This window comes from Bradysia coprophila, unplaced genomic scaffold (assembly GCF_014529535.1).
Source record: "Bradysia coprophila strain Holo2 unplaced genomic scaffold, BU_Bcop_v1 contig_176, whole genome shotgun sequence".
NCBI classification, from domain to species: domain Eukaryota; kingdom Metazoa; phylum Arthropoda; class Insecta; order Diptera; family Sciaridae; genus Bradysia; species Bradysia coprophila.
In genome coordinates, this window is record NW_023503442.1 from 457,950 (window position 1) to 483,670 (window position 25,721).

General features: G+C 37.9%; 2 long non-coding RNA genes across 3 annotated transcripts; one reads left to right on the top strand and one right to left on the bottom strand.

Moving 5' to 3' along the window:
• Window positions 1-6,866: 6,866 nt before the first annotated feature.
• LOC119075067 lies at window positions 6,867-8,579 on the bottom strand. Of its 2 annotated transcripts, XR_005087297.1 has the most exons (5): window positions 8,496-8,573; window positions 8,224-8,406; window positions 7,713-8,160; window positions 7,344-7,428; window positions 6,867-7,275 (listed from the first exon to the last, which is right to left on the bottom strand). It is a non-coding gene; the product is annotated as an uncharacterized LOC119075067 (long non-coding RNA). The 2 variants fall into 2 exon arrangements; XR_005087296.1 differs by having other exon boundaries at window positions 8,224-8,579.
• A 5,128-nt stretch (window positions 8,580-13,707) lies between these two features.
• On the top strand, window positions 13,708-18,586 carry LOC119075066. The gene is made up of 4 exons (XR_005087295.1): window positions 13,708-13,828; window positions 16,179-16,301; window positions 18,260-18,370; window positions 18,441-18,586. It is a non-coding gene; the product is annotated as an uncharacterized LOC119075066 (long non-coding RNA).
• Window positions 18,587-25,721: the final 7,135 nt, after the last annotated feature.

The following is a 25,721-nucleotide window of genomic DNA, read 5'->3' on the forward strand; positions in this document are numbered from 1 at the left end:
AACATCGTGGTTACTTTGACTATTCCCCGTAAATGTTCATTGATCTCTGGGTCCTTAATTCCTGGTTCATATTTTGACGGGTCAATTTTACCTAAGAAAATTTGGAATTACAATTGTGACGTCTCAAAAATAGTCTCTAATCCGTACCCCATTGTTCCCGAAATCTTTCAAAAACTTTAACTCGTGGCCCAGACGTCGTTATACAAACTTTTTGCTCAAAGACAAGAGCCAATATTAATTCGAAAATATGGTGCCGACATGGAAGGTGAATTAGGCTTCGACCCAAAAAATGTTCCAGAAAAATCGCAGCCCCTAAAGAGTGAAGAAATATTGTTTCGTACTGTGGCGTATGTTGGATCAATTAACGTTGAAGTAAAAGCTAACCATTGTCTAACCCGGTGTTTGAACTCGTTGTATCAAAACAACAACCATCGATGGAGTCCAAGAGTTTCCAATCACTCAAACATTGATAAACTGCAGCTGCAACTTCCAGCCCGGTACCATCACTTGTTACTGGAACTCCTGGTCAATAGCTAGTTTAAGTTTGGTGCTCAAAATTACCTACCATTTACGTCAAAGTTCACCTATTAATTGATCGATTCCCTTGTAAGTTACTTTTACAGCCAAACGATCAACTGTTCCTTTGCCAGTTATAGCGGCCATTATTTTTCCATCGAAGTGGACAATGGCTCCTCTGGGTACTTGAAAGGAATCTCTGACGTTCTCGTAAATAGCTTTTCTCATGGCATTTCTTCGATTGGTAATCGTACTAAGGCTGACGTTGTATTCCTTCGGGTTGAGTTTCAATTCTTCCAACACAGCAACGATGACGTGAACATAACACCTTCCACTTATTCGGCACTTGTCCAATGCTCCCACAACTCTTTCGCCAATGATATCTTTCTTTTTCGGTTTGGGAGTCTTCTGTTTTTCTTCATCCAATGTGAAGTCAGAACTGCTGGACTTTGTCGTATCTGTAACGGAAAGTAACGTTATGTAATCTAAACGTGTCAAACTTCCAATTAAAACCAAACCAACCGGTAACGGAAATAGAGCTGACAGATTCCGTTAGGCTGCGCATATCGCTTGCTGGTGACGTGGGAGCTACGTTGGAAGTTTGTCTGCGTCTAAGTCGATACGGCGTAGTATCATCGGGATCGAGGCCATAATTTCGACTGACACTGGTGCTCGGAACGGGACTCGGAACGGGACTCGGATTTGGTGGAGCTGTACTTGAACTTGGACTTGGGACTGGAGTGCGAATTGGACTGGGATTTTTCCGACGTAGCTCCAAAAGTGCATTCATTGTTCCTGGCCGTCCCTTTCGTTGTTGCATTTCATAAAAATCTTTGGTTTCGGACCTCCGTATAATTTCCATCGCATTTGTATCGGCAACATCGAATAAATTGGCAGAATCCTCAATGAATTTCGCTTCTCTGTTTCTGTGCAACAAACCCTTCTTGGTCCGGTTTGTTTTTAAAGCTCTGTACGAATCGAACAGTTTCAGAACTTTCTCCACGGCACTAGATTCTGATCGTTTTGGTATTCCGAGCTTTTAAAACATAACACAACGTTGTAATTAATTGCAAAATGTAAAGAGAGAAATTGTAAAACCTTTTCGTAATATGGATGTATCCTGGCTAATGTCATCTTGGCAATATCTCTCAGCGTTTTCTGTTTTAAGTTTTTGTGCTTCAGCAAGAAATAGCCAAGGACTTCACCAATTGACGGCAGTTTGAACTCATCCATCTCATCTTTCTCTTCTACAAGAAAGAACGTTTTCGCAGGCGCAGTCTCAGTCATTGTAAATTGAGTAAATTGAGTAGAAAATAAAAAATACGTCGGAGAGTAAGCTCAAATAAACGTTTTCTAATTTTCTTCTATGAAAAACCTTAGTCAGATTACTTAGATTTCTATTTATTAAGCTTACTTAGAGCTTACTTAAATTTAACTTAGAAAAATTAGGAAAGCTTCAGAACGGTACCAAATATACAAGACAAATGCCATTCTAGCGTCTCGATGGTCTGGTAATTGGTAATATTGAATTACTAAGCTTTTGTATTGCTTTGGACAGACCAATGTAGAAATTTATTTGAATTACCAAAAATTGAATTTTCGTCCGAAAAATCCATGTCTGGTCTCAACTCAACTCTACTTTCAAGGCAATAGCACAAGAGAAATAGGTGATATTGTTCTGGAATAGTTCTACTCTACTAGGGTCGGGTCATACTCAACTCAACTCACTCATACTATTTGAAAACTATGAGACTGAGACCGAAAAACAAGCAACTTTTCCAACATCAATTTATTTTCAGTTTACCAGTACTGTTTACAAGTTAAATTTCGAAAATATGAGCCTGAACGAAGTTAGTGCCACTTTCACTTCCCAACCAAATCCTTTATGTGCCAGGAAGGAAACTTCTTCCGTTAAAATTCAATTACATGCAAAAGGAATTGCGCCAACCTCTCATCTTTTACGAGCTGGTTGAAGGTCGACATTAATTGAATGGCCCTCTCTGTCGTATCGTTGACGACTTGTTTGTAACCACTTCCAAACCTTCCAAATAGCTTTTGTTCGTCGCCCAAAACGTTGGATAAACTTCGAGAAAATCCGTTGCTATATTGACACGCTAGAAAAATTGAAACGTCTTGCGGGTCACGAAATCGCTTATGATTTTACCAGGAAAAGTTTGGATAATGTCGTCGACGCTGACCGCAAGTTTGTGTCGTGCCGATATACACATTGTCCTGGCAAGACATAGGTGTACCGAGGCGTGATATTTTGAGCAAGACATTCAAAGGCTCGGAATAGGTCGGGTTTAGGTCGACCTGTGACCTGAAAATCAAAAACCTGACTTGACCTGAAATTTATGTGACCTGATTTAAATTTGACCTGACCTGACCTGACCTGACCTGTTTCAAATCTATTTTGACCTGACCTGACCTGTTCCAGCTTTGACCTGAAATGACCTGAATTGACCTGATTCATTTGGCATATTCTCCCCATAAACTGGCAGCTAGCGTCGACGACATGTGATTAAGATTATTGATTACCACAGCAAAAATGTCAGTGATTTCGTCATCAGCAAAACCGTTCAGTTTATTCAAAGATTAAACATTCCACTGGATTTTTTCGAAACGGATCCGGCATTGTGATTGTCCAACAAAACATATCAAGACGCTTTTGAACTGGTGTCACAAATGAAAGTGGTGAACGATACCGCAGAGAGGTGTTATGTTCGTTCAGGTGATGTCAAATTATAATCGGCTTGTGAAAAACGAAAGAGAAGCGCAATTCGTCCTGTAAGTTGTTGAATTTTACACAAAAAAGTATCCGTCGTGGCACATTAAAGATTTGGCAAAAAAGTGAAAGGAAAACCATTTGGCTCAAAAACATCTAAAATTTATTGTTGCGCTCGAAATAAATTCACTCTGCCGTTTTCCATAAATCAGTTTTTTAACGTCTGATAGTAGTTCGGCGCTTCAAATTGGTGGTAAATCTAATTAAGTATTCTTCTGGATCGACAACGCCCAAGTGGTTTAATATGATGGAGGCCAAATGCAATCCAGATCGTGTACTTATCCGGTGTCTCTGTAGAACGACTGGTAGGTTCGTAAAAAATTCTGTACGATCGAAGTATGATACCACAGCTCCCATCATGTGACTCGGGCACTGTAACACTGGCATATTTGTGAGGTGATTGAGATTTTCCATAACACGATCGATGGAAATTGAAATTGTGATCGGTACAAAACTCCACTTAAAATTCAAAATAAGTAAATAATGTATAAGTTGAAGAAAACTAAACGACCGGACCGAACGTCTATTCGACAGAAAAGTTTCTGATTTTTCTATATTGTAAAGCTCACTCGGTTTTGTTTTTTTTATTTGATATTCGTTAGAGTTGAAAATCGGGTCAGTGATTAAATTCACCGGAACTTATTTTCTATCGCAAGCTTATCGAAAAGCATGACGACGACACTTTTGGCTAAAATTTCCCAAATGGTTTGCCAACCACTTATAAGCGTTTGCCAGGCACTTAAAAGCATCTGCCAGCCAATTAGAAGCGTCTGCCAGGCACTTATTATATATACTTCCGAAAGACATTCCAACTGCCAGGCAGAGTGCTGACTTTCTAACTTATTGCAAAAGCCTTGAAATCGACACCAAACACAACACTTTTGGTCGAACATTAAATTTTTGGCGTTGCAAACATTTTCGCATTCATCGTACGGCCAAGTAGCACGACTTTAGCTCAGTCTATGCTGTGCCAAAAATTCAATTTTTATCCAAAACAGGAGTGTTTGGTGTCATTTTGAAGAGGAAGGTGATGGCTTTGCGATAAAAATAAATTTGAAACTGGTGCGACGAAAAACTTGCTGAAAAAAATCGGGAAAACTTCCCGACGGTACCGGATATCAAATACTAGGACACTAAAGGTCGGAAAATGCGGAAAATTAGCCCGAATTTATTTTTACTCGTAAGCTATTAGAAAAGCCATCAAATCGACACCAAACACGACACTTTTGGTCGAACATTCAATTTTTGGCGATGCAAACATTTTCGCATTCATCGTACGGCCGAGTAGCACGACTTTAGCTCAGTCTATGCTGTGCCAAAAATTCAATTTTCAAGCTGATGGGGCGTGTGGGGTCTCGTATGGATCCCAGGACACAGTGGAATTGAGGGTAACGAAATGGCAGACAAATTAGATAGAATCGGATCGAACAATAAGTTGCATGGTTCTGAACCAGGTGTAAAAGTAAGCAACTCCGAGCTGTATAAACACATAAATAATTGGAAGAATGAAAAATTTGGAAAATTCGGGACCCAATTGGGCCAGGCAAGACAAGCGAAAAAATTTATCCGAATAAGCAGGAAAAATAGTAGGTTCTACCTATCGCTCAGTAGACAAAATGTAAAACGACTAATAGGGATACTAACAGGGCACTGTAAACTTAACAAGCACTTACACACCATTTAACGAATTCTCCTATGTGTGACAAATGCGACCAAATTGAGGACGCCCAGCACTTACTGTGTGAATGTCCGGCTAGATCCAGATATCTCGGAGGGTATACAGTTCCGCATAGTATCATAAAGGGAATCCATCCCAATGACATACTCCAATTCATGAATAGCGTGAATAGAATTTAACCTAAGTGGGTGCGCAAAACAGGCCCAACGTAGGCTTAGGTGCAGGGACTTGTCCCACCCATCCTTAACTTAACTTAACTTAAGTAAGTAGGTACAACACGGCTTGCATTATTTTTTCTTGCATCCCCTAGTAGGGGATTCCCCTACACCCTTTATGTGGACGTAATAATTGTATGAACACACCTTCCTTATGACATCATATACATACATATGTGAAAAACAAGATTGGTCATATTCAGATTTTATAGAGAACAGTAGAGCGAATTGAATAGAATTGGTGAGGATTAGCGCAGTCATTTACTTCGTTCAAAAAAGAAGCCTTTCAAATAAGTACAGCTATTGAACTATTTAGCTCAATTATGTTAAAACAAAATTATTTCAACTTTCGTTTTGAAGAGTGACTTTTTGGCAATATATGCCAGAAAATTGAACGGGAGTACATGCAACAATTGGCATTACAGACCTTTGAAGAAAGTTTTTTGAGTCAGTCTTCTTTCAAGAAAGGCTACCCAAATTACATGAAAGGAAGTAATTTAAGCAATGTTGGATAAGTAAATGTGGCAGATTATCAATTTGTTAGTAAGGGTTTTACCGTAGTTTCTCTCGTCTGTCCTTTTTTCAGAAAAAAAAGACATCTGAAGAGTCTTAGAAGAAAAATAAAGAACTCGACACAAAAATTTCCAAAGACATTCAGGATGCCATCCGTCTACTAAAGTCGCTATCGTTGAAGAAATCAATGCTAACTGATTCCATTTTAATCGATGACACGCTTTTGGTTTATAATGACAAAATGTGTCTTTAAACTCATTTAGAAAATCATTTTATCATGAAAAAATTCAAAATGAAACTAATTCGTCATAAAAATTTATAAATAAAGATGATTGTAGAGACATCCATTTCACATTGTTTTTTCCTTCTTGATGTTTTTATTGTGACAAATAACCGGTAGCCAACGACTCCAACTAACTTCAGACTTAGACAAAAAGTAAATCGGGCCATCAGAACAGTCAGAGCGTTTGCTGCGACTGAGCCCCGTACAAACCCGTATATCTATTGCGTACGTGACCCTAGTGCGTCTGTCACCCTACTTTGACCGTAAGTCTATTGCGCCGGTTAATGTAGTTAAAGTAAAATTATTTTATCTTCCATGTGTGACTATTCATACATTACTCGTTTCTGTATATAAACTCTAAGTCATACGTTATTCTGGTTTTCTAGGGATATAATTTTATTACTCTTCTAGGGTAAATTTTATTTCCGTTTATTTTGAAGAGAAAAACCAGTGACCTGACGGAGATTCACTTTACTTAATTTATTTATAATCAAATTTTGATCAAACGGATTGTCGTTATTCACAATTATGTTGTGTAGTGTTTTATCTCAGGATTTCGGTATCGCAATTAGTTTTTCGTTTGGACAAATATCTGCAGAAATGTGTAACTACAAATGTGGTGTAATCAAAATGAGAAAGGCTAATGCTGAAAACAAACGAGGTATTCAAAACATGTTTTGGTCCTTGTTTTCATGACGAAATTGTCGCAACTGTCAATTAAAGTTAGAAATTTCTCTATCGAAAATTGCGATTGCTGCATTTGTCAATGAAAACTAGGACCAAAATACGTTTTCAATGTTTCGTTTGTTTTCAGCATAAGGTCCCGGTGTACAGCAGACATTTCTTTAAGCTGAAAATCTCCCTACGATACCGGAGATCAGTTAATTAACAGTTTTTTGATAACAGAATGAAAAAATATAAAAAAATGTTTGTTGTGAGAATAGAACTCAAGATCATGTGCATAAAATTGACGCGCTCTAGCCGGTTCGGCGACCAAGATTCACGATTAAATCCCGATTTGTTGCTTTGATTTTGTTTAATTGTCACACATGATGCTTTCGTACACATAAACCAAACGTTTGTGTTTGTATGTCTTCGAGTTTATATACAGATCGTCAACCTAGTCTCAAATATGCTCAGCGACAGACTGTTCCAAGTGTTGCTGACCGATAAATGCAGCCGATTCAGGAAACTAAATAACGGCCTCGCTCAAGGCTCCGTACTCTCTCGTCTTCTGTTCAACTTGTACATACATGACCTTCCGACATCGATTGCTCGGAAATTCCTATACGCGGACAATATGGCTTACGGTTACCAGCACAAACTGATTAGTGTGATCAATGAAACGCTCACCAGAGATATGGAAGAGTTCGTCCGATATTGCAAGCAATGGAGGCTGATCCCGAGCATTACCAAAACCGTTGCGAGCTGCTTCCACCTAAACAATAAATTGGCAAAAATGGAACTGCATGTCATGTTCGATGGTGTGAAGCTAAATCACGAATTCCACCCGGTTTACCCAAAGTATATAAACACTGAAGGTAGCGCAGTCCCCCAGGGAATAGCAGCATATATTTACAGCATGTTGTACGCATGTGTATTGATATACAATAAATTCACCTCAAAGTAGGGATTCGCATGTTTTTGTGGATCTGCGCTACCTTCAGTGTTTATATACTTTGGGTTTACCTGGGAGTAAAACTGGATCGTTCACTCACGTACCGCATATTGGGAAGCTCCGAGCTAAACTCACCACCAGGAACAATTTGCTTCGGAAATTAACGGGAACATCATGGGGAGCTGCTGCTGCATGTCTCCGTACGACCGCACTAGCGCTTGTTTACTCATGTGCCGAATACTGTTGTCAAACGTGGATCAATAGCGCGCATGCCAGGAAAGTTGATGTGGACCTTAACGTTTCTATGAGAATAATCACTGGCACGGTTAAGTCTACTCCGACCGAATGGCTCCCTGCTCTCAGCAGCATTGTACCACCGCACATCCGCCGACAGAATGCACTGGTCGCTCAATGCCGGAAAGTGAACGAGTACAGCGAAATCCCATTACACAGCGACTTTTCACTGCCAACTATTGTAAGGCTAAAGTCCAGGAATGCACCGACATTCACTGCACGAAACCTTCTGCAAAACGAATTCGAGCCGAAAACCGTCTGGAAAGAGAAATGGGAACGTAGTGGCTTAACCAGCCTTCTTTTCGATAGTGAAAATCTCACCACTGGCGCTAGATCAAAAGAACTTCATTTGCCGCGTAAAGCCTGGTGTAACCTCAATCGGCTGAGGACGAAGCATGGACGGTGTAACGAAATGATGTCCAAGTGGAATCTGAGAAACGATCCCAGCTGCGAATGTGGATTCGCTTGCCAGAGCACCACACACCTGTTGATGGATTGTCCGATCTATAAATACAGGGGCGAAATTGCGGACATCGTAAAATTAACCAGTGGGGCGCTAGAATGGCTGAACAAGCTCGACCTGTGATATTTACCGTTCGTCCACGCCAATCGAGTTTCTGTGATAATTGCAACCGGACTCTGTGATATTTATGTCAGTTTGTTTGTCTTTGTGCCGACTGATTGCTGTTATTGTTGACGAATTTCAGTGACGTTTCACTTCTCTCCTTTTTTCACTTGACGAATTAATTTATTAACGAATGTACGTTCACTTTAATTGTAACACTGTTAGAAAATATACCATACGCTAAATAAAATATATACAGAAACGCTGAATGTATGAAATAGTCACACATATGGAAGATAAAATATCGTACTGCTATGTGAGAAAAATCTCGAATCACTTCTTATGTACATATTGTATATAACAAGTGAGCGAAGCGATTCTCGATTTTGTCTCACATAGCAGTAAAATACTAATGTAATGTGTCCCAAGTAAAAAAAGTGAATGTGACCGTTTTTTTTGTATGGAGATGAGACGTCTCTTTTCGAACCTTTGAGACTGGTTTCTTATCATATACTGATGAATTGATGATGATGATGATTGCAAAACTGATGAGAAGTCTCGTTTTAAATGTTTGACTATATGAGACTGACCGAGTGGTCTCTTCTTCTGTATTTTAAGAGACTGACCGAGTGGTCTCTTCTTCTGTATTTCACGCGACCGACCGAGTGGTCTCTTCTGCTGTATTTTACGAGATTGACCGAGTGGCCTCTTTTTTATATAATTTGCGAGACCGACTGAGTGGTCTCTTTTCAAAATAGTTTACGAGACCGACTGAGTGGTCTCTTTTTTCGATTTGATTATGTTCGATACTCAAAATATTTTTGAGACTCTTTGAGAAGTCTCTTTCAGTTTTTTCTAGATCTTTTAAGAGGCCATCTGAGAAGTCTCACTTTTCGACATCTTTTGAGACTATCTGAGAACTCTCACTTTTTTCGATATTGTTTGAGGTTCTTAGAGAAGTATCATTTAGTTTTTTTTTTGAGATCCTTTTGAAGTCATCTGAGAACTCTTACTTTCTTTTCGACATCTTCTGATAACTCTCATTTCCACTCATTTTCCATCTGTGAGATATTTCATTGTCTTTATAAGCTGTAGTTTCTTCCTGTATTTACAGATGGCACAGTTTTTTATTTTTTCTTATAATTCGCTGAAATGATAGAAGTTTCAGTATTATTTAATTTTTTTACCTTTTTTTATTTCGTGATGTATTTTCTGGTCACCACTCCAAGTACTAACCGCACCGAATGATGCTTAACTTTTGATTGGACTGCCAGCCACCTTACGCGTGTTGCTAAATTGCATATATCTACCTTTAGGTCTTATTTCGAACCGTTGTTAAAATTTTGAGACCGACCGAGTGGTTTTTCTCGGATTATTTTTCGTTGGAATTTGGGAGACTGACCGAGTAGTCTCGTTTTGAATATTTTACGAGAATGTAAGAGACCGACCGAGTGATCTTTCTTGGAATGTTTTTCGTTGGACTTTAAGAGACTGACCGAGTGGTCTTGTTTTGAATATTCCAACGAAAAATAATCCGAGAAAGACCACTCTGTCAGTCTCTTACATTCTCGTAAAATATTCAAAACGAGACCACTCGGTCAGTCTCTTAAATTCCAACGAAAAATAATCCGAAAAGACTACTCGTTCGGTCTCTTACATTCTCGTAAAATATTCAAAACGAGACCACTCGGTCAGTCTCGTTCAGGACCCAAATTTTTTCAACAAAATGCTATTCGGCCTTCGATTACCTTCCAAATCAAACAAAAATTACGAAAAGCGAATGAAATTTACTCGAGTTCTACGTAAAATACACATAGGGCCGTAGTAGTGGCCTTAGTCCAAGCACCCATTTTATTCGTTGTTCGTTGTTCGATTACCTTTCAAATGAAACAAAAATTAGGAAAAACGGATCAAATTTACTCGACTTATATGCAAAATACACATAGGGCCGAGTAGCCTTTCACTTCAAAGGCCCTAACTCACGGTCACTCACCCGATTTTAAAAATCGATTTTCGAAGATATTTCACAACCACCCTGTGATGTCTAAAAATTCGGAAAAAGTCCTATAATGTAGTAAATTTAAATTTGTGTATTTCATTAGCTGTGGGATAAAGTGTAGGTTAAGAAAGGTTAAGAACCTTAGAAAACCCGGATACAATAGTTCTCCGACTCTAAGATTTATACGCTTTGCGGTTGAGAAAATGAACACGATATCGTGATCGGACGAACGATTTCACAATTCGTGCATGGCATATAATAGTTAAATGTGTAACTTTGTAACAACGACTAATTTTGCGGTATTCTTTTCTTGAAATAATCGCTTTTTAAGGGCTACATCCAACTTTGTTCGAAATGTTTCCCGATGTAAGGGAATTGAACCCAATATTCTTCTTTAGTTCAGCGGGGTTTCCCACCGACCTTGAACCTTATGGACCCTCACGTCGTGATGGCAAAAGACCAGACTGTTTAACATGCTATCCTTGGAGCCGTGGTAGAACTTTAATTTGGGACGTTACCGTGGTCAATACTACCGCTTCATCATATTTGAGCTTGACATTCGTTCAATGTGGATGCGCGACAGACCAAGCAGAGCGAACGAAGCACAACAATTACCTGGACCTGAAGCAACACTACGAGTTCACTCCACTCGCTTTCGAAACTTTTGGCGCCGTAAGTCCCGAAACACAAATTTTCATCAAGAAGTTGGGCAAACTTATGAAGAAGAAGACAAGCGAGAACTGATCGCTTGATTTCCTCTTGCTTGCTTATTTTGTGGTATTGATTTTCAGTAACAGGTTTTTGATTTGGTATTGCGCATTGTCATCTCATTCTTTCAATTCGATTGTTAATGATCTCAATTGGATTATTAAGTATTATCTTGTAAAGTTTCTCATACATACGATAGTCACGCTTAGATGGTTCAATAACAAAGTCTATTATGATAATAGCATTCGATTGAGTAAAAAGTGCTTCAGAACGAAACCGTTCCAATATGTTAGAAAATTCCAAAACTTAAAGTGCGCATTTAGTTTATGTGTTTTGTTTACCATGAACAAAACATTGAGCCGAATAGTCAGTTGTTTACGTCGACGTTCAGTTAAATGGAATTTTGTTTGAACAGGTGTGAATGATAGGCAAACTATTTTTTGTGTCTCTAGTCCAGTGCCTTCTGTCAATCCGCTCGCTTAACGTTTTTCAAACTTTTCCATTATATGACGGGAATCAACTTTTTTAGAACATGGATATACGGGAAATCATAGTTTCGAAATCACAGCCTAACTGGTAATGGTAGACAAGCTAGTTGCAAATTTTACGAGCGACGTTTCATTTTATAATCACCTTGATCGGCCTCATCAGATTGAAGGTATGAATTATGGATGCGACTGGCTTAGCCTCTACGTAATGCCAATAAACGTACGGATAAAACCTCCAAAAAAGAGATAAGACTTGCTCATCCATAAATTATTCACACAAAACGTACTTTATCCGCGTTACTCTTAGAAATTGGGCGACTTTAATGTACATCAAAAATTTCATTTTTTGGGTGTATCATTTCAGAAAAAAGACCTAAAAACATTTTGCTGTTGTCTAGAAAACATAACCTAACGCCGACCCGCACGAAACATCTCTTTGTATCAAAAGCCTTTAATGTGAAAGTGTTCATCTCCCTAACTTCATTCTCCGCTCTGCTGAACACCTGTGAGCCTTTTAAAATCACTTGCACTTACATTATCCATTCTTTTCCTTGTTATCATTTACAAAGAAATTGCAGGAGGCAATATCGACAGCCCCGTACGAAGTCAAATTTCATAAATTCCTATTTAAACAGCTATATAACTCCAAGAGACCTAGCTCACGCTCCGGTGAACCGAATTTCATAAACTTATTTTCCCTAATTGGTACGGTCAATACCTATCCAATAAAGCGAAAATAGACGAAATCGGTTCAAATTTAGCCGACCTACAAGCAAAAACTGTTTGGCGCCCTGTACCCGGTTCACACTAAGGGCTCTAACTTACGAGTCGGTGATCCAATTTCTATTTCTCAAAACTTTTTTTTGTTGGTCGGTATTGTAAATACCTTTCATTTGATGTAACTTTTACGAGTGTAGCGTTTAAATGTCCGGAAATATCTTCCTAAGCCCTAAAGCACTTATTGGGCCCCAGCTCGGGAGGGATCGACCCATAATCACCCATCTTCGAACAAAGCCTTCCTTTTGAAGAAGAAAAATCTTTATTTATAAAACAAAGTGTGCTGCCCTCTTAGAGACGGTTGCCCCGTCCACACAGCATATCCATCAATAATAAATTACAAAATATTTACAGCGAAAAGCTAAGTCAAAATTGAACGTTAAATTATTAGTAACTAGGTACCATATATGTGGTTCTTAATAATCCGGATCGTATCGACCAAAATGTCTTCCGTAATTTGATTAAGCTTTGAAATATCTAAGTTTAATTCTCTGAAGAAATCTATCAAATTCTCTGAAGAAATCTATCACACTTTTCCCCACCGTTCCGTGCGACCCAAACCAAAGCACACGAACTGAGCATTTGAGCTTTCCGAAACTTGCACTATATTTTTCTTTGTAAATTGGTGTGCAGTTTTCGTAGATTTGTCTCTTTTCTGATTGGATCTTAGAATCTTGTTCGGTGTCGCTGGTCTCATATCGTACTGTTGGATCGATTATGAATGCTTTCCTCGATTTGCTGTCTATGGCAATGATATCACTGAATCTGGATCGGCCTTCGATGTCAATTGCGTATACTTCTTCGAAGCAGTCGTATCCTTTCAGCCGCAATAGCTTGATGTTTCGCATTGTGATGTCTGGATGTAATTTGCTGGTTGTTTGTCCGGACACGTGAGCTATTGTTTCGTTCTCTCTGTTGCATTTGCGACATAGGTTGGAAGCGCTTTCAACTCCAGGAACTCCATTGAGATTCGCAGATTACAAAACGGGGAATTTTCAAAATCGGATGCGTTTTTCTGAAGTTACAGTACGGACAGACGGACATTTTTTTCGTTGATTTGGAATCTCTGGACAACCCTATAGGTTTCCCCTTAATCAGGGAGTCCAATTCGACGTGTTACAAACGAATGCGTAAACCTATAAGCCCCATTATTTCGTACGGGTCTGAAAATGTATTGTAAAGCACGCGCAGGTGGATACACAACAAACAGATTTGTCGCTATATAAAAGCCTAATTGTCGGCACCTTCATCAGTTCAGTGAGCAGAGTTTTGTTGGAATAAGTTTTTTTGTTTAATTATAAAGACTGTTAAAAATGACACCAAAGTCGGCCATTTTAGTTGCTCTGTTGGCAGTACTGTCGTTCAGTTTATTGATAAATGGGAGCACAGGTAACTCCACTCAATTAAATTTTAAAAATTTTAAAATTAAAACATTTTTTCAGATGTCTGTTAATGACAATATTCTGATATTCTGATATTGTGTCGCTCTCTGGTTTACAAAAATTTATTAAATTGGCATATCCTGTGTGGCTGTGTGGCCGAATACACAATTATTTTATCGTTAGATTAAAATGTTTATCAATAAGTCATGCAGAAAGTTACACTTTTAACAACGAAAGCAAAACGCAATTATTCGATTTTCTCAATTGAGTCATTTTGCCCCAATTTTAGGCCAAATAGATGATGATTTTTCAAAAACGCTTCTGTTCTGGGAAGCTCACAACATCCACAGGAATTTAATCCCACTTGAGTAAAAATGGAACCACGAAGACTTTTCCGACTAACTTCTTTCGGATTTAATTTTTTCTGTTGCATTGGACTCCAAACAGTAGAATAGGACTATACATACAGCTAACAAAAATCTCATAGAAGTTTTTTTTGTGGAGGTCGAAATAGATGGGAGGCCGATGTTAGGCAGCGACGCATGAACGGCAACACTGATCTACATCCATTTAAATCAGCAACAGGATTAGCCTGATTCGGCTAAGAATTAATGACAGTCGGATTCCTGGAAGAACGTTCATTTCATGTGGCAGATAAATTTTCTTGTAGGTCTGTTACCGAACATCTGTCACTTTGCGACGCAGATTTTTTTGGTAAAATTTTTGTTGTTTTAAGTCAAATTTTTTTTGGTAAAAATTATTTGGCAGATGATGAGGAAAACTAAGCCAGCTTGTTTGAACTATTTGGGTGTAAAATTTAATTTTTGCGTAACGAAGCTGAAAGCGTCAACTCTAGTGATATCATTTATTTTCGAAATTGTACTTCCAAGACTGCGTCACACTTTTCTCGTAGAGATTTTTGTTGGGATTGCTTCATTTAATACATTTACTTTAAATTACAGAAATCCAACCATATTTATTTACTTCGACTGAAATGATGAAAAATTGACTATCGAGTAAATACAACTTTGTTTTTAGCCCCGTACGAAGTACTGGGGGCTTATAGGTTTAATGTGCCGTTTGTAACATGTCGAATTAGAAGCAGACGGTTAGTGCAAAGCATTTGCCTATGTTCATAGATGACGAATCCGCAATAAAGAAAATGTCCGTCCGTCTGTCACCCCTCTAGCTGGAGTAAATCAAAACTTTTTTTGATAATTCTTTTTTTTCCCCGTTTGGTAGTGTCAAAAGAAAGGCTAAGTTCGAAGATGGCCGATTTTGGGTCGACCCCTCCCGAGCTGGAGCCCCATAAGCGAATTAGGGTTTTTCAATGATATCTCCAGACATTTTAATGCTTCAGGTGTAAGTGATACGTCAAACGAAAGGTATTTACAATACCAATCGGCAAAAAAAAAGTTTTTAAAATTCGGATGACCGACTCGTGAGTTAGAGCCCTTGGTGTTAACGGGCAACGGGCTCCAAGCAGTTTTCCCACATAGGTCAGCTAAATTTGAACAGATTTCGATTATTTTTGCTTTATTAGATAGGTATTAAACGTACCAAACAGGGAAAATTTAGTTGACCGGAGCGTAAGCTAGGTCCCTTGGAGTGAGCTCATATCCGGCTACTCGGCAGTACAGTGAACGTGGTGTATTTTGACAATATCTCGAGTAAATTTTGACCGAATTTCATGATTTTTTTTTGTTTGAAAGGTTTTAACGAATGTAAATCGTCAGAACTACTTCCAGTCTTCTAACAAAATGGCTGCCAACGGCCATATTGGATTTTATTAAAATCGATATAAATCGGTAAAAATGAAGTGAAATTCATCCATTTTTGCCAATTTTTGTAAAATCTGAGATGTACTTGCACACTAAATAGCGTGTTGTGGAAAAATTTCAAGAATTAGGTCCTTGGACTGAGGCCGCTACTCGGCCCTCAGTGTTTTTTGCACATAAATCGAATAAATCTCATCAGATTTTGCTAGTTTTTGTTTTATTTGAGAGGTAATTGAATTGTTGGTTTTATTTGAGAGGTACTTCGTACGGGCTTTCGTAATTGCGCTATGCGCAATTTTAAAAATGAACACTTTCAGTAAATTTGACTATGCCGAACTTCGGCTAGGTGGGCAATAATGTCAAGGACGCAAGCGGGTTATGGAAGCATTTTGGTAACAGGCGCATAAGAGGGTGGAAGACGTATTAGGGTTACAGGCGTATTAGGGCTACGGACGTATTATGGTTACGGACGCAATAGGTTTACGGGACTGTACGGGGCTCAGTCGCAGCAAACGCTTCGACTCTTCTGATGCCTTGTTTATTATATTGATATAATATATATATATTATTTTGTTTCAGCTGCCGAGTGCACACTACTAGGGCTCCCTATCATTGGTACTGAGTGCTTGAAAGAATGTGAGCTTGCGCCTGTTTTTGGAAACTGTGAAGCAGGACTTAGCTGTTGTAACGCAGATGTTTCTGGTAAAATTTTTGTTGTTTTACAGTTTGTTCAAAAATGAAATGCACAGTTTTTAGTATTTCGAGACTTTCAAAATTGCAATCTGTCAGATAGTAAAGGATGCGTTTAATTACCCGGCGCATTAAAAGATTTGAAATTTGAATGATTTTTTCCACAGCTACATATTTTTGCATGTTAAGTTTCTTACATTTTTGGCAGATAGCATTTTAATAGTAGGAAACTTAGATTTCGTAGGAAGAATTCGCGGATGGAAAAATGTAAATTTATTTTGAGTCTGAGTATTGTTCTACATCTATGATTTCTCTTAGATCGTGTTTCTATTCAAACAAATCGATGGTCTTTGAATACTCAAATCTGTAGAAAGACCGTCTGCTTCATACATTTAGCAAATTTTTTACAAGAAGTTTTATCAGCACTTGAAGTGACGATATTGGAAACACAAATAAGCATCAGGGAAAAAAAATTTGTCAACAATTATAAAAAAATGTGGCTCCTCTACAGTCCAACCGACTAGGCGAATAGATCAATTTTTGCATTTATCAATTAGTTTCAGTGATCATTCCAGTAATTATTACGCACTACATGGGAATAGAGTTGAATTAAATTCTACTTTACACACATTTAATAGTTGCTTTTGTTATTCAATGCACAAAACTTATTCTACAAAACCAGTTCATTCGGCCAACATACATTTCTATTGAAATGGCAATTGTCAAAATGACATCGAAGCCATTGATTTATGATGCCGAGAAGGAACATTCATCTCGCAGAAATTTTACGTTCTCATTACTTTTTATGTTTTTCTACTTACTTCGAGTTATCATGAATAATGAAAAGGATTTCGTAAAAAACACAAAAAAATAAACAAAACAATAAAAGAAATGAAAAAGTAAAATTTCTGAGAGATGAATGTACCTTGTCGTCATCATAAATCAATGGCTTCGATATTATTTTGACAATTGAAATTTCAATAGAACATGTTTGTTGGCTCAGTGGACTGGTTTTGTAGAATAGGTTTTGTGCATTGAATATTTAACAAAAGCAACTTTTAAATGTGTGTTAATTATAGGTTAATTCAACTCTATGATTCCCATGTAGTGCGTAATAATTACTAGAAAGATCACCAAAAATAGTTGATCAATGCAAAAATTGAACTTGACTTGAAGCAAATTTATTCGGTATTTGAAAAAGAGTCGCTAATATATGCAGCTATAGTATTTTTGACAACTGTTAAAAGTTATGGAATGTATTGTGGATTGGATTATTTCGATTTATTTAAAATTCTCAATAGTGGCTGGGTTTTAACAGTTAGCCGCTGCACAACACCATCGATTTCTTTGAATAAAGACACGATCTAAGAGAAATTATAGATGTAGAACAATACTCAGACTAAAAATAAATTTACATTTTTCCGTTCGCAAATTCTTCTGACGAAATCTAAGTTTCCTACTATTAAAATGCTATTTGCAAAAAATGTAAGAAACTTAACATGCAAAAATCTGTAGCTGTGGAAAAAAACCATTCAAATTTCAAATCTGTTAATGCGCTGGTTAATTAAACGCATCCTTTACTATCTGACAGATTGAAATTGTCAACTGTCTCGAAATACTGAAAACTGTGCATTTCATTTTTGAACAAACTGTAAGTCAATTTTTTTTTTGGTAAAAATTATTTGGCAGATGATGAGGAAAACTAAGCCAGCTTGTTTGAACTATTTGGGTGTACAATTTAATTTTTGCGTAACGAAGCTGAAAGCGTCAACTCTAGCGATATCATTTATTTTAGAAATTGTACTTCCAAGACTGCGTCACACTTTTCTCGTAGAGATTTTTGTTGGGATTGCTTCATTTAATACATTTACTTTAAATTACAGAAATCCAATCATATTTATTTACTTCGACTGAAATGATGAAAAATTGACTATCGAGTAAATACAACTTTGTTTTTTATTTTGTTTCAGCTGCCGAGTGCACACTACTAGGGCTCCCTATCATTGGTACTGAGTGCTTGAAAGAATGTGAGCTTGTGCCTGTTTTTGGAAACTGTAAAGCAGGACTTAGCTGTTGTTTACGTAACTTATGAATATAAAAAAAATCTGATAGAAATCAATTGAACAAATTTACTTACGCATTTTCTTACAGTTACATGATTTAACGGACGGTACGCATTTTAAATATTGAAGAAACACTACATCAGAAGTTTTCAATTTGGCTAAGATGACCAAAACGAATAGACAAGTGTTTTTTTGATTGATTTATTTATGACAAAATATATGTATAAAGTTACATAGACAAAAAAAATGTGTATTGTTTGAGAATCAATCTGAATTCATGTCTTATTCGTCTAATATCGAATCGATTTTTTTTCCAATTTGATTAAGAATCAAGACTCTTTTAAGAAGGATCGAAAATTCGATAAAAGTGTGAGGGGGAGCGTACGCACAAATTCTGTTTTTTTTACTGTTTCAATTTGTGAAAAATGTCTTACGGTAATTAACAAGTGGTACGGTACATAAAAAATGTTATAATTCAAAACAATGCAAATTTCTACTAGTAGAGGTCCATGCTAGTGTAAAGGTCCAAAAATAGTTCAGTTCATAGTAGAATTGTGAAACTTGGACCAGTGATACAGCTTGTGATTCATGGCTGGCCGATCAGCCCAAATATTTCTCAGTGTTTAGACCCTTTTCACTGATTTCGTCTATGGATTTTCTTTTTTTAAGTTTTTCTGAAAGGTACGTTCAATATCTTTCGCTCTTGAGCAAAAAAAAATTCATGAAATTCCGTCAAAGTTTACTCGAAATATTGATAAAAAAACACCACCTTCACTGTACGGTCGAGTAGCCGGATACGAGCTCATTCCAAGGCACCTAGCTCACTCTGTGGTGAACCGAATTTCATAAACTTTTTTTCCCCTGATTGGTACGATCAATATCTATGTAGTAAAGCGAATCTAATCTAGTTGAAATCTAATCAAATTTGACCGACCTACAAGCAAAAACGACTTGGCGCCCTGTACTTGGTTCACAACAAGGGCTCTAACTTACGAGTCGGTCATTTGATTTCTATAAACATTTTTTTTGTAGATCGGCATAGCCACTACCTTTTAAATAGAACAGAAACTGTGAAAAACTGCTGTAATTTTCTCGACCTACACGCTAAAAGCAACTAGGGCCTAGTGTCCACCTCAGTCTTAGGGCTCTATCTTACGAACCACTGAACCGATTTTGGCAGACTTTTTTTCCCTGATTGGCACTGTCAATACCTTTCATTTGACGTGCCACATGCAGTTGTAAGCTTCTTATATATGTCAATATACTTTAAAAACACTCAAGCACTTATAGGGCCCTAGCTCAGTTAAGGCCAGCCCTCACATGCCCATTTTCATTTTTATTCATTTCATTTGCAATACTGTACAAATTAAGACTTATTGCGGCATTATAGAGTCATTATTAATCTATCTAACACTCTAAAACCAATTCCATCCAAAAAGGGGGTGGTGGGTGGGGTTTTTTCAAGGTCTGTCAATCGTTCTCGAATCAGAATAACAAGCTGTATCACTAGTCCAAATTTCACAATTCTACTATGAACTCAACTATTTTTAGGCTATGGACCTCCACTATACGTACAAGACTATGTGAGCCTATTAAGGCTAGGCATTGCCTAGTAGGCAACATAAATTTCAATCTGTAACAATAGATCTCAGTAAAGAACTTTTTTTTCTAGAGAAACGCTATATTCCGCGATTAATTCTTCTTAACTTGCAGCTTTAGAAATACTAGAATCGAATTGGATTTGAAATCAAAATTTTGATGTGCACGGTTGAGACACGAACTTGCCGGGCTGGAAATTCTTTTGTTATTTCCACAGGAAATTGTTTTTTACCCAAATTACGGCGGTGTGGACATTTTTATTTCAAATCCAATTTTGAACCGTTGGTACAACACATGATGTGCATGTTCCTTCTTCTATGTGTATGTCAATCTCCATTAGATGTGCATGTGTCAGCAAAGAACTCTTCTTCTTCAAGATTTTCAATATTTTCTCTGAAACCACGGAGGTTGTTGCATTCTAGTAGATGTTCCGATGTTTGCTCTGAATGATTACATAATCTGTATAGATGTGAGTCTTTCACTCCAATTCTTGCAAGGTGTGTATATAACAGATCGTGTCCCGTTTGTTTTCTGAAGTTTGCTACGTAGATTTTTCGGCTTACTGATCGGATAGATTGAAGAAATATTAAAAATCACTTCTTTATTTTCAAACACTTTATTAGAAATTAATTCAATTACACACAAAAACACAATGTCACTTTTAGTATGGTTAATTCTAATAGTCGCGGGTCGGGTGAGACAACTTAAGACAAATTAAACTGAATGAAACTGAATCAATCCTTAGCTAGCGTTTAACCTTTACTTATAGTGAATTTAACATTGAAGGTATAGCAAGTCGTAAAAAACCCATTAAATTTTATTGTTTTCCCATATGCGCTTATTCATAAAAAACCAAGATTTTCATCTTCGGAATTTCTTAATTGTTTTTCTCTCTAAGAGGTCTTTCTCTTGTACTAGTTCAATCATACATTTTCCATATAGTCAATGTATTTTGAATTTCTCATAAATCAAAAGACTTTCTTGAGTAGAAATACTCCCGCAAGCATTTGGCGGTTATTTAACGAATATTGAAAATATAATGCAATCGACAATGGTATACAAAATTCTTGTTGCATCATCTTTAATCGCCTAACTTGCTACTATAATGATAATCTATTTAAAGGCGTTATCTCAAAATTAAGTAGTATGAGATCTTCAAGAATTATTTGAATTAATTAATGATTGAGAAATAATTCCTTTACAAGATGATGAGTTTATGTCCTGCCATGTTTTACCGTTTGAATCATTTTGCTGTTCCAATTGTAGTTCTTTTGTAATCGATGTTTGGATATTTTGTTTGGTTAAGCGAAACTTCCTTATTCTGGAGAATTTCTTTCTGTAAGAGAATCTCCGTAATTTTTCATTTAGTGGTAGCGAGTATTTGTCGTAAGTGCTCGTACTCTGTGAACAAACGATACTTTAGATTTGAGGCGATTGATAAAGTAAACGTAGTCGAAATATGTTCAAATTTGGCCGCCCTATTGTGGAAAACTGCTTGGCCTGGTTCACATCAAGGGATCCAACTTACGACTTGGTCATCCAATTTCCATAAATTTTTTTTCGTCGATCGGTATTGTAAATACCTTACATTTGACATATCACTTCCAAGTGTAGCTTCAACTAGAGCCTGAAAATGACTATGGCATTAGTGGGTAACGTTTAACGTGGCATATAAACATCTGAAATGACTTTATTTTTGCTCGTTTCGTTGGTCGAATTGGATAGGCGCTGGATTTATAAACCAGAGGTCGCTAGTTGAAGCTACACTTGGAAGTGATATGTCAAATGTAAAGTATTTACAATACCGATCGACGAAAAAAAGTTTATGGAAATTGGATGACCAAGTCGTAAGTTGGATCCCTTGATGTGAACCAGTTTTCCACAATAGGGCGGCCAAATTTGAACATATTTCGACTACGTTTACTTTATCAATCGCCTCAAATCTAAAGTATCGTTTGTTCACAGAGTACGAGCACTTACGACAAATACTCGCTACCACTAAATGAAAAAGTACGGAGATTCTCTTACGGCTCTAGGACAAAATAACTCCGGACAAAATAACTCCGGACAAAATAACCCGGACAAAATAAATCCCGGACAAAATATCCCCCCGCAAAGTTTATGTTGACTTGCAAGGGGGGATACTCCCCCTTGGCCCCCCTCAACGGGGGCTGCCGCCCCTCGACCCCGCTTTTTTTCATCATTCTTCACGTGATGATTAGGATTTTTTACTCATGTGTATTGACTGAATTCCAGTACAATGTAGTCACAATTATAGTCGATCTGAATTCGCTCGATATACTCGAGAAAAGTCCATATACTCGTAAAAAGTCGAGAAATACTCGACATACTCGAATGTAGTCCAGATATCTTATATCTTGACTATATATACTCGAATATTGTCGATGTCCTAGAATATTGTGGATGTCCTCGAATATTGTCGATGTCCTAGAATATTGTCGGTGTGCTCGAATATTGTCGATGTCCTCGAATATTATCGATGTCATCGAATATTGCCGATGTCCTCGAATATTGCCGATGTCTTCGAATATTGCCGATGTCCTCGAATATTGTCGATGTCTTCAAATATAAACGATGTCTTCAAATATTGTCGATGTCATCGAATATTGTCAATGTCCTAGAATATTGTCGATGGCATCGAATATTGTCAATGTCCTAGAATATTGTCGATGTCCTCGAATATAGTCGAGATATACTCGAATATAGTCGAGAGACACTCGAATATAGTCGAGAGACACTCGAATATAGTCGAGAGACACTCGAATATAGTCGAGAGACACTCGAATATAGTCGAGAGACACTCGAATATAGTCGAGAGACACTCGAATATAGTCGAGAGACACTCGAATATAGTCGAGAGACACTCGAATATAGTCGAGAGACACTCGAATATAGTCGAGAGACACTCGAATATAGTCGAGAGACACTCGAATATAGTCGAGAGACACTCGAATATAGTCGAGAGACACTCGAATATAGTCGAGAGACACTCGAATATAGTCGAGAGACACTCGAATATAGTCGAGAGACACTTGAATAAAGTCGAGATTTATTCGAATATATTCCAGATATACTCTAATATAGGCGATATACTCGATTATAGTCGATGTCATATAATATAGTGGATGTCCTCGAATATAGTCGACGTCCTCGCAAAAAGTCTATGTATTTGAATATTATCGATGTCCAAGAATATTGTCGATGTCCTCAAATATAGCCGGCATCCTCGAATGTAGTCGATGTCATCGAATAAAGTTGATGTTCTCGAAATATAGTCGATGTCATCGAATAAAGTCGATGTTCTCGAATAGGCGATGTTATACGTACTCGAAAATATACTCGAGCATACTCAGTATACTCGAATATGGTCGGAGATATATAATAGATCTGTGAAAGAGTTATGTACAATAGTGGTTGGAGTAAATAACATAAAAAGATTCTAAAATTTTTGTTTTCTTATAATACGACTACTCATAGATATTCGGTGATTGGTATACTGACCCTACGCCATATATTCTGCTAGCGGGTGTTATTCACAATTTGTTTTTAAAATATGTGTTTCGTAGTTATTTTGTCCAGGGTTATTTGGTCCGGGGTTATTTTGTCCGAAAGTTATTTTGTCCGAACGCCCATTTTCATGCTTGTTATGGGAACCGAAAGTAAAAATGTCAATTTTGAAATTGACGTTTTTTTTACTTCCGGTTCATACATAGCATGAAAAACTTGATACGTCACACGAAGGTGAACGATAAATAACTATTACACGTCACACGGACTGAATGCCGAAAGTACTTTTCCGTGTGACGTATTGAGTTTTGAAGGCCTGCTAAGAGAATCGGAAGTAATGAGTTGAATAGTGCTTTACAGAACATCGTACGAGAGTGTTCGTCGGTCTTGCAAATAAAATCGTCCCATCGGATCAAGAAGTCTCATATCACACGAGAACTCATCCTAGACATTAGAGAACGAGATCGACTGTATACTTTGCATCGGCTGTATCCTAGCAATGATATCATTACCGCCCAGTATACCACAATTTTGGAACGGATCACTGTCAACAATGCAAGTCTAAAAGCAAGATATGAGCAGGAGAGAATGGAGTCAGCAGCTGGTGATGCTCGTCGTACATGGAAACTGTATAAAGAAGTTATTTTCAATCAATATGGCGGAAGGTCTGATGCAACCATAACTATGAACGGAGTACCGGTTGCAAACACAATTGCTTCTTGTAATGCCGTTAACGATCAGTTCTGTACTGCAGGTGAAAAACTGGCAACGTCCATCATCTCAATACATGGGTACGACACTTCCGACATTGACGTTCTGTATCCTGAGCACGCTGTGAACGACTGGAATTTTCACCATGTAACACCGGATGACGTAATCTCTGCTATTTCCAGCCTCCCAAATAAGAGATCAACCAGCTTCGACAAAGTCCCGGTACAGTTACTGAAGTCAACAATGGTTTTTCTCGCATTGACAATCGCTACCTGTTTCAACTCTATGATTGACTCAATGCGTTTTCCGGAAGAACTTCTTAAAGGACGACTCAAATTGATTCACAAGGCTGGTGATTGTGACATTGATAATTTTCACTCTCCTTCCAGCACTTTCCAGAGTTTTTGAGGAGTTATTGCTGCGACAGCTGTATGCCTACTTGGAAAGTTTAGGCCTGTTTGTGGGAAATCAGTTTGGGTTCCTCAAAAACTCGTGTTGTCAGACTGCTGCGCTACAGCTTGTCGATTTTATCAAATCGAATGTAACTCGCAAACACGTCGCTGTAATGTTTGTAGACCTCAGAAAAGCTTTCGACACCGTTGACCCCAAAAGGCTTGCCCGGAAACTTAGACGTCTTGGATTGTCCGAAAGAGCTGTGAACCTGATGTTGAGCTATTTGTTAAATAGACAGACAGCGACGACCATCGGTGATATTACCAGCAACTTTCGTAAGATCATTGTGGGTGTAGCTCAAGGCTCAAAGCTTGGACCGCTGCACTTTATTGTGTACATAAACGATTTGCTGAATCTTGACTTCATGGGCCAACTCATTCTCTACGCAGACGATGCAGCATTAGCCTACGCCACGGACTCGCCTGAACTTCTTCAATTTGCCATGCAACACGATGCAGAGCTACTCCACAAATGGCTCTGTCGTAATGTCTTATCCATCAACGCTGTTAAAACATGTTACGTGACCTTCGGACGAGCCAGAAACTATGATCTGAATGTCATCGTTGACGGAGTGTCGATAAGTCGGTTGCGGAAATACAAATATCTCGGCCTGGTCATCGATGAAGATCTATCATTTCGTGATCACGTTGACCATGTGAAAAAGCAAATTACTCCGTTCATTTCACTGATGTGGCGCAAAGGGAGATATGTTCCGGTTGAAAAGAGAAAGCAGCTCTACTTCGCATACGTCCAAAGCCACCTTACCTATATGATGCCAATTTACGGAGAATGCCCAAAGTATAAGCTAGCCGAACTGCAAGTGACTCAAAACCGTTGCATTAAAGCAATGTACCGCCTGGACAGATATACGCATACATCTTACTTGTACAGCACTAGTCTTGTTCCAGTGACCCTTCTCGCTAAATCGGAAAGAATAACATTTGTACGGAAGCTAATCTGCAATCTCACGAAAAACAATTTCAACTTCGTCACGAACGGCGATGTTCACAACCGCACCACTAGACGAAATTCGAGAGTTCATGTTTACAATCCTAATTCCACCAGGTCAACGGCTCTT